The 13,904-nt window shown below is 40.4% G+C and overlaps 1 long non-coding RNA gene across 1 annotated transcript; it reads right to left on the bottom strand.

Annotated features, from left to right (window-relative positions):
• Positions 1–12,284: 12,284 nt before the first annotated feature.
• On the bottom strand, positions 12,285–13,575 carry LOC136364495 (uncharacterized). The gene is made up of 2 exons (XR_010744156.1): positions 13,387–13,575; positions 12,285–12,615 (listed from the first exon to the last, which is right to left on the bottom strand). It is a non-coding gene; the product is annotated as an uncharacterized lncRNA (long non-coding RNA).
• Between the last annotated feature and the right edge of the window lie 329 nt (positions 13,576–13,904).

Raw genomic sequence — 13,904 nt, 5'->3', positions numbered from 1 at the left:
TGCTTTAAAATCCCTGAGCGAGGATAGGAAGAAGAAACGTGACATGAGGCAGGGCTACAGCATGCAGGAAAAACATGTAACACTTCAGAAAGGGTCATTTTGAACATTTTGAGAGGTTAACTCGGAAGAGCCGTTCAAATTTGGCTTACAGAATTGTAAGAAATATAGAATATTGTTGTAGAAAAAAAACATGTTTTTACTGGAAAATATAAACATACATCCAAAAGAAACTGCTGTTATGCCAATCCAGCAAACTTATTTAAAGGCCAGATCAAAGCTGTATATACTGCTGGAGAATGTACTAGGTCAGCTGTACACTGTTTTTCCAGGTGCTTCCTTTTGTCAGGGGTAGTCTTTTCTTTCAGTCTTGAAATAGATGTTTTATGATTTATGAAAGGCAGAAATAATTGAGACAGAAGTTACTTAAATGATTGAACTTGTTTTTTACAGATGATATTGTATTTTAATAGAATAAAAGAAAACTCATGCTCACGTTGTTGATTTTTTTTTTCCCCAACCTCCAGAACTGCTTAAAAACGCAAACAAGAGAAGAAGAAAATGTGAAATTTTATTACCAAGAAGATAAAAGCTCTCTTCCCCATCCCCCTTCGTAAAGTGTGTGGGGTGGGAGGATTGAAAAGCTCTTAATGATCTAGTGCTGTGGTTTGAAATTGGAGATTCAGAGTATGAATTTTTTATAGGTCTTGTGACTGAAAGTTGCAATGCCTGGGTGTTTAACAGAGCACTTCTATAGAAATACCAGAGAGGTCATTAGTCCAACATTTGAGCCGCTCTGTTACGGGCCTTTACCGTGGCTAATACAGGCATACGTGGTAATAATGGAAAGGTTTGGGATTTGCAACTAAATGGTTTCTCAGATAAGGACTAATCTATTCAAAAAAGGCAATAGCAGCCTTGCTTTTGGGTCAGGAGGAACAGCAGGAGGATACCATAAAAAAAAAAGTCATGTTTCAGATGTCTCAATTGAGTATTTTCTTCAGTTAGACGAGCAGAATAGGGAATTTAGCACATTCCGTGCACCTGATGGCAGCTTAAGAGCCTCTCAAATGTTCACCTCTGTAATCGCTTTTCTCCTTCCCCAGGAACGTTTTCAACAGGAGCTGTGTTATCTTAAAAGACACGTTATGAAGCAAGAATCAGGCATGTTTTTAGTATTTCCAATGAGAATGGGAGAATGGAGGGAAACAGCAAATGTGTTAACGTGGATACAAAGTGATTGTGCAAAAAATGTTATGTAACGTAGGATTGAAATAAAAGAAAAAAATATTTGAATTTGTCAGGTAGAGGAGAAAAAGAAGATTCATCTTAATACCATCTGAAAAGAGCCTTTAAGAACATATTTTACTTTCACTTCCATTTGGAAGGTCTTATTTGCATTTTATGGAAGTCTAGATATAGAAAGGTTTGTGTAGTCTCACCAATTTCACCCTGGTTACATAGAGCTTTGTAAAACTGTAGAATGTACTCCATTGTTTATTCTTTGAATAGCTGGAAATTATTAAATAGAGCTCAAGACATGCAAAATAAAAAGGCCTATATTTATACTGATATTTTTAAAAAGTACTAGAAGATCATTTATTAGAAGGGATATGTTACCTGTATTTAAATGAGGAAAATACTCTTTTCATTTGCATATCAATTTAGTACCTGATGGCAGCAAATCAGTAAGTGTGGAACTTGAAAAATAATTTCAATATTTTGTGGAAGATTTCATCAGTAATAGTGCAAAATAATTGCAAAACATGTAGAGTTCCATAGTTGACAAAGGAGAGCAGGTAGCATAAATTCACAGAAGGGACGTGTTTCAGGGGATTGACCTGTTCTGAGCAAGGAGTGGTGGGGCCTTGGGAACATTTGTGTCAGTTCATGTCACTCATGCCTGATCCAAGGATCACTGGGCTTTGGGAGCATTTTCAGTAACCCCAGGCAGCAGGACTAGGCAAAGTTGCACACTTTAAATTTCACGTTGAGGCACCAAGGAAAGAAACATCCACATCACAATCTTGGAATGGCAGTTACAGATGGGGTGGGTTTTTTTCAGAACTGCAAAGTAGTCTAAATAGATTGTTTTTTCAAAGCAGGATATTTTGTAATGACTGGTTTTAGTAATTTTCTTCATCACTGGGCTGGAATTATTGCCTTCTTTTGTAGTATCTGTTAGCAAAGTGATTTCATTCTTTCCTGGGCCTCCTATTGTTTCTGTATTATATCTCTTAGAGACCAAAATTAGATTATCATTCTCATGGTGCTGCATGAAACAGGATTTAGAAAGTGATTAGGTAAATTCATGAGGAAAAAAACCAATCCATTGGAGGCTTTTAAACACAAGGATTGCTGAAGTTACACTGTGACAGACAGCTGGCGGGTGTCTTTTCCTTTTGACTGTCCTCAGGCATCTACAAATTCAGACAGGATACGCTGCACAGAGAGCAGCTGGTCTGCTCCAGTGCAGAAGAAATCTTAAAAATATATATATATGTAGGAAGTGTACATATATATATATATATATATCTCAGTACTGCTTCCAGTTCTTGTTCCCAACTCTGCACAATGTTGCATTAATGTCAGCCAATTTTGCATTTTATTGGTATAAACCTCTTTAAAACACTGGGACTTCAGGGGAGATTTTCTTTGATGCCGTCTAAATTCCTACTTTTTTTTTTTTTTTTTTTTTTTTTTTTTTTTTTTTTTTTTTTTTTTTTTTTTTTTTTTTAATTCTGCCTTTGAAGGGGCAGGTTGTACTGTGAATCTGCTCCCAGAGCTGGCAGAAAGAGCTCACCCTGTTTCTGCCTTGTTCCTGGGGAGATTTGTTCAACTCACAGGGAGGAATTTATCTTCTGCCTGGTCTGAGCCCTTTCCTTGTCAGGAGGAGAATCCATTGCTCAGGGCTCCATATTAATTTCCAAATCTCTCAAGTGAATTTCACTCTTATAACCTAAGTTCTCCCACTCAAAATTTTGTGTGAAAAAATACACTTTGGGTGACTCAATCATATTCAGGCTGTGTTAGTGCTGCAGAGAACCACTAGCATTTCATCAGCCAGAATAAATCATTGTTTCCATTGCATTGATGCACCCATTTATCCCACTAAAAAATATGACACACACATCCCCCAACTTCTAGTTATTTTTAAGGATGACAACTGAGAATTTTAGGAGGTTTTTATTCAAAATGGGAATGCATATTTGCATATTGCTTTTTTATCATCCTACCTGAGATATCGAACCCTCTGTTTTCAGAGATAATGAGAAACTACAGAATTTACTTTTTAATTGTGAATATTGTGTGCAGCAGGATGAAAAATCCAAAACAACTCCATTGACTGAGTAAAGATGCAGATGCCCCAAATTAACCCTTACTTCTGAAAAACAAGAGGTTTTTAACTCTCTGTTTAAATTTGCAGATCTGGTATAATGTCTCACAAGAGGGATACTGTCATTTATGAACAGCTTTGCAATCTTACCAGCAACAGGTACAACACTGGAGTTTTTTGATAAGAGTGGCTTAGAGCCCAACCACTTTGGATCAGAACATGTTAAAAACAAAAACAGACAGTGAGGGTTTGCATCCAAGATTTAGTTTGGCCCAAATACAAACCCAGTATTTTCACTGAAGCTCATCATTAATTATCTTTTAAAGTAGGTTCTGCTTCTTAATCAAGAGCTTAACATTTTGGATGTAAAGATGCTTTGGATACTTACTTCAAGAGGCTCATCATACTCAAGCTTAAAGTATCATGGTTCTTAATTAGGGATTCTGTTACTATCTTACACAGACTCTGGTTTTTATTATATCATGGAACAAGATACTCCACTTAGGAACTGTAGCTCTCAGATAACTTTTCCAAGATTAAAAAAAAAGTTTAAAATAGCTATTTTAATTGTAAATATAACAAATTCAGGTTTTTAATATTACCAGTATGCAAGGCAAACTGAAGATTTCCTTTATTCCCTGTCTGCTGTTACATCTTAAGTCCAGAAACTGTTACTTAATTCGCAGATGCGAGTGAGACTTGTCACACGTATTTCACTTTTTTCCTGCATTTACTTTGCTGACTTTGTGGTATTCATGTAAATGCCAGCTTGCTTAAGCTTTAGAAAGTGATGTGTTTGGGACAGTGATTATCTCATTTGTCATTTAGTGTCACTCCAGTACCTTTTCCTTACATGCTCTGAAGCACATTCACCATCGTACTCAGAATTGCAGGCTCCCTCCCCAAAGACCTCTTGCACGCTCCCAAATTATCTTTTCCAGAGTGGAGATTGTTTTAGCTACTTCCCCTAATCCATTTCAAGTATAATTACACTATGGTCAATATGGTTTAGATGTTCCATAACCTCATATTATTATTTTTTTTTTTTAATGCTTGGCTCATTTCCTGGATTAGTCCAAAGCAGCCTCTGGCTGATGGAGAGGCTTCAGGAAACTGCATTAAAAAGCAATTTTGGTTTGCACAGGGATTCACCGGCTAAAGGGTTAATACACACTTCAAGGATGAATGTGGGGTTTGAGATGAGGCTCGCTGTGAGACTTTGTGCCTCACTTGCCCTTCATTAAAAGTGTAATTCCCTGCAGCAGTCCACAGGTAGCTGGTCGTGTGCGGCAGCCGCCGGTCGCGGACCATCTGCTGTGTCCTGTCAGCCTCCAGATAAGCTCGGCCAAACCAGGCCACGGCGAGAAGCTCCTTCCCCCTCCTTCCCTCGCTGCTGCTGGAGGTGATCTCCCTGTGCAAAGGTCAGAGCTGCACACGTGGCCGTGTTGCAGCTGCTGTGCTGCTGAGATAGACTCTTCATCAGCCTCTGTGTTCGATCCTTTATCGGCCACTATATCTGACCTTTATCCCTTTATCAACCTCTGTGTCCATCTCTTCATCAGCCTCTGTGTTCGATCCTTTATCGGCCACTATATCTGACCTTTTATCCCTTTATCAGCCTCTGTGGCCATCTCTTCATCAGCCTCTGTGTTCAATCCTTTATCGGCCACTATATCTGACCCTTTATCCCTTTATAAGCCTCTATGTTAGACCCTTTATCAGTCCCAATATCTGACCTTTTATCCCTTTTCCAACCTCTGTGTCCAACCCTTTATCAGCCTCTATACCTGACCCTTTATCACCCTCTATATCTGACCCTTTATCACCCTCTATATCTGACCCTTTATCCCTTTATCAACCTCTATGTCCATCTCTTCATCAGCCTTTATGTCTAACCCTTTATCAGCCTCTGTCTGACCTTTTTATCCCTTTATCAGACTGTGTCCGAACCTTTATCAGCCTCTGTATCTGACCTTTTATCCCTTTCTCAGCCCCTATATCTGACCTTTCGTCAGTCCCTGTGTCCTGCAGCAGGGAGGGTGAAAGGGCCATGCCAGGGGCAGGGGACAGAACCACCTGGCACTGCCACAATCCCTGCCCGAGTTCACGTCCCGCTCTGGGGAGGGCCCATGGCTTGTGCAGAGACTGTAATCCCATTTCAGCAGCTCCAGCCCTGGGATCAGTGACACGCCGTGGCAGGTCCTGGATCCTGCTCATACCTCCCTGGATCCTGTTGCTGCCTCAGCAGAAAGAGGAGTGAAGTAGAGGAGCAGGAGATTTGAGAGAACCTGCTGCAGTTCTTCAAGCTGGAGGGAATATCTCAGAAATTTTAGCTCATATTGAAGTTTTTCCAGAAAAGGAAGATTCTGGGATTTTTCCATTATCCACCTTAGCATCTCTGTTTGCTGCTAAGTTTCATATAAGTTCTTGAGTCATTGAAACAAAACAAAAAAAGGAAATTACTGATCAGCCTATGCACTTTTTAAGGAAGGTGTGTTTGGTCTAAGTGCAGTGGGCAGACATGACTGTGTCCTGTTCCCCTGGCATTCCTTGGATTTCTGAGGCACCTTCACAGGGCTGTACATAAAGCTGTGCATCTCAGCATCTGTAAACATGTTTGTGGAGCTGAAGTAGTCACTAAAGCCTGAAGAGATCCTTTCATCTCCTCTCCTGTTTGGTCAGCCCTTCCTCCCCTCAACCCAGCAGTTTAAACTAAAATGAATATAACTTGCTCCAAACTCTCAGAGGTAGATCAGGCATTTTGATGTAAATATATCTGGGGGAAAAAATTCCTTTTGTACTGGCAAGAAGTTCAGGAAAGGTAAATGGAAACATTTATTTACATATTCTCCTTTCTGTTTCTTCCTACTAATACATTTTCACAACAGTCTTCCTCTGCCTGTATTGATGCTTCTGTATTCAGAGAATAAAAATATGCATGTGGGCTCCCAAGGCTAATCTATACACAGATTAGTTTTATTCCCTTCACAACATATTTCTGCCCAAACTCAAGTAGATTTTCTCAGAAGATGTCCCAAAGGCCATGTTTAATGACAAATAATGATCATTGCAACCATAGCTGAACTGTAATTCTAATATATCTACATGTGTTTGTATTTTAATACATATACATATCAATTGGGGCTACATATTTGTAATAGCATGAGCTACTTTGTTTAACTTTATAAGACAAATAGCTATATTATTGAAATCTCTGTAAATACCATTAGTAACACATTTCAGCTGAGAAAGCAAAGCATTACAATTCTGCCATTCTCCCTTTAGACTTTATTTAATAGTCTGGTTTCATACTACTATGTCTGTGCTGCTTCTGTTCAGAGCAAGGCAAACATTGGCCAAATTTAAATTCACCCAGAAAGACAACCTCCCATTTCACACTCAAGAAGTGATACATTGGGGAGGACAGAAGCAATTCATCATGTCACAAACGTTTTGGAAGTTGGAAAACTGTATTATCTCTGTAGTAACAGTGAGACCTGGCCTTATCCTTTGACACTGAAGCAAGGCTATAATTTTAACACTTTTTTAACACATTTTTGTGCATAAGACATTGCAGAGGAATGGGCTAAGTGAACCACCTACACAAAGGAAGTAGCAAAAATAAGTAAGAAAAATAGTAAGGAAAAGCAGCAGATTGGGGAGGTTGTTCGAAAATTTGGATTATCAGTAAAAAATAGATGGAAATCTCTGGCAGAAATGCAATTTAGAACAAGGATCTTCATGTTCACTTTCAAACTTCTGAGAAGGCAAAAAAAAATCCAAATCCCTCTTAACTGAGGAAGAATTTCCCATATTTTGGACAAAGTGTACTCCTGTAACTTCAGTGGGCCAGAAGGCAAAGCTCAGGGATATTCATACAGCTTTGGATCTGTTCAATTTGAACTCTCTTTTCCTGGGCACTCGGTGATGCTGAGGATGCTGGATTGAGTGAGAAGGTGAAATTGCAGTCTGCAGGCTGAAACAAAGGAGGAACCTGTTTGTTGTCCTCAGCACCACAGCAGATTAGCATTTCCTCCCACTACCAGCCTACAACTTCTCAGTTATTCCACTAATTTAAGAAGCATGTCTTTAAAACCACAGCTGCCTGAAATGCTGCCTATACACTTCTATTTAAATTTACTTATTGAGCTCTACATCTCACAAATGGAAAAACTGAGGCAAACATTTTCAATATGAAATTTAAAACTTCTCTGAAATAAGCCTTAAAGAAGCTTGGGTTCCTGAATAATTTCTGCTAAAATTTGCCATCCGTGCAAGGTTATTTAATCCAAATCAATATTAAAATTAAAAAAAAAAAAAGTCAGGAAGATGAAAACTGTCATCTAAAAAGTAAAACTGAAGTTCTGGGAGGGCTGTATTTCCAAATAATGTTATTTTTATTGGAATGGGTAAAGCTTAGAATATGGTAATAAAAACGTGGAGGGTTTTTTGGCAAGATTTTCACTTAACTACTTTTGATCAGCAACATTTTCTCAAAAGCTTTTGAAAAGAGCAGACCATTTAACTACATGAGTACCAGCAATACATTTTCTGCCATTTCTGTACTGTGACCTGATCAACTCAGCTTAAAGAGAAATAAAATCTTTCATGCAGTCAATGCAGTTTTTGTTTGAATGCCATGTGTTGAAACTACTCAGATTTTACTGAGGGAGCTCCAAATGCATGCACTGCCAGCCATATGAATGATAACCCTTATTTTTATAATAGGATTGCTGCATTTATCACCCCAATTACAATGATCCTAAGCACTGATCCTAAGCCCTGCTGCTTGAAAAAAGGCAGAATGTATTAAAGAAGGGATATCTGCAAAGGCAAGGAACTGTTCAAGGAGTGCTGAAACTGTACATCTACAAATTTTTAAGGGTTGAAAAACTGAGCAAAGCTGCTCTCCAGTGCTGTTTAGTTCCACAGCCTGTGTACTCCCACCACCTCGTACAAGTGGGAGGGTTGTCAGTGTCTAGTAGTCTGAGAGAGGAATGTTACCTATGAGGAATATAATCAATGCACATCACATTCAGTGGCTACAATAAAGGTCTCCGTAGCAACATTAAGAACAGATATTTTTAAACACTCTTAGTCTTATATTCATGGTTGTTGGTTTTTTTTTTTTAAATGCAGCTATTAACTGCTTCCACTGCAGATGCTGCTGTGAGCTAATCATCCAACAAAACTCCTTTGCTGAGGTTTGAAAGGCTGATCCCTGCCTTGTTTTTCTGCAGATCACCACAGGCTTGCTCTCCCCTGCAATCAGTTAATATCCACTAAGTATTGAATCATCGTTTATCAACAGGCAGCTAGTCTGAAAAATGAACCTGTCAGAGCTTTCTCTCCTCTGAGACGAGTCAAAAGAGCTGTGGGAATAGCAAGAATTCAAAAAGGAAAATTTGAGCAGGTTATGGCAGATAATCCACCAAAATGGTAGAAAACAAGAGACCAGGGAGGCTCATCATGCCTGGGAGTGGGGCTGAGGGAAGCAGAGGTGGAGGGTAAGGTGGTGAGGAGGAGGAGGAAGAAGCTGGAAAGCTCCTCAAAGCCCTGTGAGCTGTGGCAGGTGCTGCAGCGGGGGAGCTGCTGTGGGAGCAGAGCTTGGTTAAGAGAAGAACAACAGAAAACAGGTGGGTTTATCTCAGGGATCTGAAGTGGCTCTTTCTGGAGGAGGAGCAGGGAGCATGTTTATCATTTTCTGAGAAATGAAGAAGTGTGTGAGTTTTTCTTGTATTTTCTTGCTCCTTTGGAGTAGTGTCCCCACAGCTTCACCCACTCCTGATTCCAGCATAAAGACTGAGTTAAGGCAAGCATGGATTTCCAGACCTCCTTGTACCCAGCATTCTTCTTTGTTATCTCAGAGTATTCCTATTGCTTTCCCCTGGTTCCTCAACCCTACAGACGTGAAACCAGTTTGAGAGGGGAATGTAGATTTCACGGAAAACAGGTAAAAAAAGGCTGAGTCCTGTGCTTAGAGTGGTACTGGGACTTAATTTCTGAAAAAAACAGAAAGTTCTTCCTTTTCACTGTTAACTTCTTAAGAGCAAGGAGCAATAATAGGAATAATTTACACACTGCTGTACACAGGAATGATTCAGGAGTGATGGAGACATGTACTGCAAGCCTTGGACTTCATTAATTATATATATATATAAGTATGCATACTTGATAAAAAAAAAGCCCTTCCTAGTTTGTTAATAGACTTCTGAGATGCTAATCTTTGCTTCATCAGCTTTAAAGCTTTAAGCATAGTCTGGCAATAGTGTTTGTACCATGCAGGAATGATCTGCTTTGGAGGGAGCACAAACCAGGGAGCATGAGAGTGTTGTCATCCGTTATGCACTCTCTAGTGCACAGAGTCCTGGTCCATCCCTGGAGCAGCTTGGGCACAAAGGATGTCAAAGGCAGGGGAAGGGAATCACAGGTAAACATGTAAAAATTGCATGTTGAGAAGGATGGCAGGAAAAAAAATTAAAAAAGAGTGGGGATTTAACAGCAGGGCTTGTCAAGAACAGAATGTGCAGAAGGGTATGTAAAAGGAGTGGATAGGTAAAAGGATTGAATTCTGTCCCATTCTAAAGCTCTTCAAGGGACACCAGAGGTATTTAACAAGGATTCACAGGTTGCATTTGTGCAACAGAATTTCCTGGGCTGGGCAGAGCTGCTTTATTTGGGTGTTCCTCTCCTATTAGGATGGGAGCACAAAATTTCTTCAGCTAATTCAGCCCTGTCCCTAATAGTAGCGATTGTCTGGGATGTTCTCCTTCTGCAGCACTACATCCCCTCTCCACTGCTGCTGTTTTGCTGGGAAAGCCTGGGAGAGAGCCTGTTGATGGCGATTTGGCTGAGCTACCCCTGTCTCTAGGAAAAGGACAGCAGTCAGCAGCTCTGGGGACGTTTAGTGCCATCAGTGCAGCTCCTGGCTGGGAAGTAGCCGAAGATTTAGGACCAACTGCAAGGTCTGTTGAGGATCTGTGCCAAGGAGCAGCTGGACAGGCTGCAGCCTGTTACACCACCACGGTTCATAACCGAGCTAATTGTCTGTGTTGGATTTTACACGGGAGATTTGTGGCCATCCAGGTTTCCTCCGCACCGGTTTTGCTCAGCCCGTCTGATGCTGTAACCTGAGCTCTCCGCCTCGCTCTCTGTCAGAAGGGCACCATCAAGGACGTTTTCCAAGTGTTTGCCGAGTTATTTGTGAAACCCTCCCAGAACAATGAAAATACTGCTTTTCCACAAGGCCAAGTTCTTGTTTGATTCTCGCAGTTACCCTCATCAGCGTGACTCTTCCCACAGTAACTTTTTTTTTTTTTTCATGTCTTCTCTTCATATGTGTTTACTGGGGGAAATTTTTCATTTGACACAAGGTAGGTGCCATTAAGAGCAAACACAAGTTCAAATTTAGGGGAAGAGGAGGTCACACAGATGCTGTGAAGATTTAAAAGCAAGTTACTGCTCTTCTTCTCACACCATTGATGTTCCCATTTTGCTTTCCACCTTTTTTACATTTAGCAGTAATAATTTGTAGTTGGTTCACATTTTGTATTTAATTTCCTTGTTGTTTTGGGGATTTCTTTGAACACAGCAGCTATCTACAGAAATAGGTTTTAGTCAGAAATCATCAGCACAATCCTGTCTTCTCTCCTTGCTTATAATTCTGTCTCAATATTTTGTCTCTGTGTTATTCTGTGCCTGGGCTCAACATGCCCAGCTGTCAGAGTGATTTTGCTTTGAATCTCCCCCATCCCAACATTTAAGGAGGGTATTTTAATGATTTGGGTACCAGACCTGGAGAGAACAGCCCTGTGAGACAGCAATGCCAGAACTCCTGCCTGAATTCTCACCACAGACACCAGCCAAGTTGTTCCATTGTCTTCAGAAAGTATTTAGTCACCTGAATCTTATGAGATAGAGCTTAGGTCTTCAAGCCCCAAAGTCACATCTGTAAGATCAGGATGAATGTGCTTACTAAAATTCCAGGCTGGTTAGATAAGCTGGACATGCAGACACATCTGGGGCAGCTGGAATAAATATCCCTAACCAGTATCCACACCAGTGAGCTGTTTTAGCTGGTGTTGGAGGCCAGGGTTGGCTGCAGGAAACGGCATTAGGTGCTGTGGAAGGGACCTAGGGGCAGTGAGGGTGCTGTGGTTGCTCTCACTACATTTTCTCTCTCTGTGGCTTTGTGACTCATTTCTCACACTTCCTCATTTTCCCATTTACCAACAACACAAAGTAGCCTTTTCTAACAGAGAGGCATTTAGAAGCACTGGGTTTGGATGAACAGTGTAGGAATGATTTCTGGTATCTGTGAAGAGTTCTGGTTCACAGCTTTTCTAAGGAGTTCTCGTCTTGGTGCAAACACACCTCTTTTCCATAGCCCATTTCTTGTGTCTTACACAAGAGCCAACTGCTCACAGTTTGAGCAATACCCTTGATGTACTCAGTGCTTCTTTAGTCCAGAATTCATGATGGATGATGAGAATTTGAAATATCTGATCATCTTCACCTGAAGATTTCATGCTCAATAAATCACATGTGTTTCTTTTTCCTTATTTTCAATCGAGAAGAAAAATTTCAGTGGCTTTTCTGTGCTTGCCTTGGTTCATATTTAGCTCATCTAAGGAAAGGAGGTCCTGCATGGGTCTGGCAAACTGTGTGTGTGTTCCTGTGTGCTGTGATGAAATAGCAAGTGGAGAACTTGAGAAACAAGTTATTTGGAAATGCAATTAAGATGTCAAGGAGTAACTTGCAAGATTTTGCTGGACATGTAGACCCAAACAGGCTATTGCTTAATAGGTGCTGTAGACTAACACAGCTGAGTGGAAGGAAAATCAGCTAGAGAGTGGTCATAATAAAATTAAGTAGATTTTCATGTAGGAAAGAAACGAGGGGATCCTCTGTCTTTTATTACATATACTAGAGGTTTGAGATTTTAATTTTGTTTTTAATTTGGTTGGGTATTTTTTTTCCACAAAGTGTGAAATATAACATTTCAGGACATTCATTAAATGCTTCAGGAGTTGAACACACAGACACTCATAGCTGCACCCCTCAGATTTCCTGTGGCATTAAAAGCCTAACCAGCCCAATAAAAACTATATTATCCTTTGAACCTTTCCTCCTGAAGATCCTCTTGGCTTGAAGAGACAAAATATGGTCCAAAGCTTCATCCTCATAGGTCTTCTGGGACATGGGGCTCTGAAACTTTGGTCTTTTTGAATAGGAAAAAAGATGCAGAGCTAGCCTATGCTTTCTCTAAAGCAGATCAGCATCTGCACATCAGTGTATAAAACAGAACAACAAAGAGTATGAGATCATTAGATCTTGCCAAGGTTTGTCTAGTCAGGCTTCCTGTAACATGATACTAAATCCAGCAGCAGAGGAATACTGGAAAAACCTAAGTGCAGTGCCTTCCTTTGCACTATATGGCAATAATATGCCATTATATCTTGTCAGTTCTACCTATTGATGTTAAAAGAAGAGCTTTGCAGTTCTGTGGACATACTCAAGCAATTCTTACAATGGAGCAGATTTTCAGTTTCCTTCATTTTTTGCCCCCAGACTGAGCCCCCATTGAGGTAAAATCAGCACAAGGAGTTCTGAACTCACACATAAAGAAACTCAGCCTCTGTTTTTTTTCCCCTCATCTCTGGCTAGTGATAAAACTGCTGCCTTCACCAGGGAGCACAACCCTCATTTCTTAAAAAAATTGGAGAGCATGAGTACATTTCTGACCATTCAGTTGTGGTACCTCGCCTATAGATAATCCACAATCTAGTGGAGAGCTCCAAAGAAAACAGCTGAGAGAAAACAAAGGACAGTCAACATCACAGTCATGTGCATTCAGAAGATCCTGAGGGATGTCCACTTTTTAAAACCAGATTGAATCCAGTCATTGAATTCACTCCCCTTGGGGAGCACACTCTTTGTGGTGCCACCACAACCACCACTGAGGTAATTGACTTCTTGGCTGTGTCAATACTGAGACTTCTCTGGACAGATGCACAATATTTCTGAGCATAACTTAATAAAGATTTTTGTACCTCTCTCTGTATTTCTGTTGTGTCCTCACTGGGAGCTGGGCTGGTCCCTTGCCATGGATTGTAGGACAGCCTTAGGGTCAGTGCAGTCTCTGCTCCACCAGGTGTGTCCTCATACACTGTTTGCATTTCCACAGTGTAAAGTGAGATACCATTCCAGCTCAGGGATGAAGAAATACTGTGGGGAAAAAAAAAAAAGCCGAACAGGCCTTGTTAATGAACTTGGGCAATGCTATAACATTGTTCATTTTGGAGAGGCAGGAGAGGGAGTGGGATGGGGTGAGGGATGTCATTAGGAATGAAATAAAACTCTGTCTTCCTCCAACAAAACTTGCTTTCCAGGAAGCTCAAGGAATTCCACCTTTATTTCTTGCTGCAAGAATTAAAAAATAAAACAAACTGAAAAAAAAAAAAAAAAAGGAGACACAGCCAGCAGTTGCTCTCTGTGCAAATGGAACTGCTCCCTCTTCCACATATAGTAAGGATTAAATCCTTATGCTCTCTACCTCTAGCAGCAGGTA

The sequence above is a fragment of the Sylvia atricapilla genome, chromosome 8 (assembly GCF_009819655.1).
Source record: "Sylvia atricapilla isolate bSylAtr1 chromosome 8, bSylAtr1.pri, whole genome shotgun sequence".
NCBI lineage: Eukaryota > Metazoa > Chordata > Aves > Passeriformes > Sylviidae > Sylvia > Sylvia atricapilla.
The sequence above is the reverse complement of the archived record's forward strand: the minus strand, read 5'-3'. Positions and strand labels throughout refer to the sequence as shown.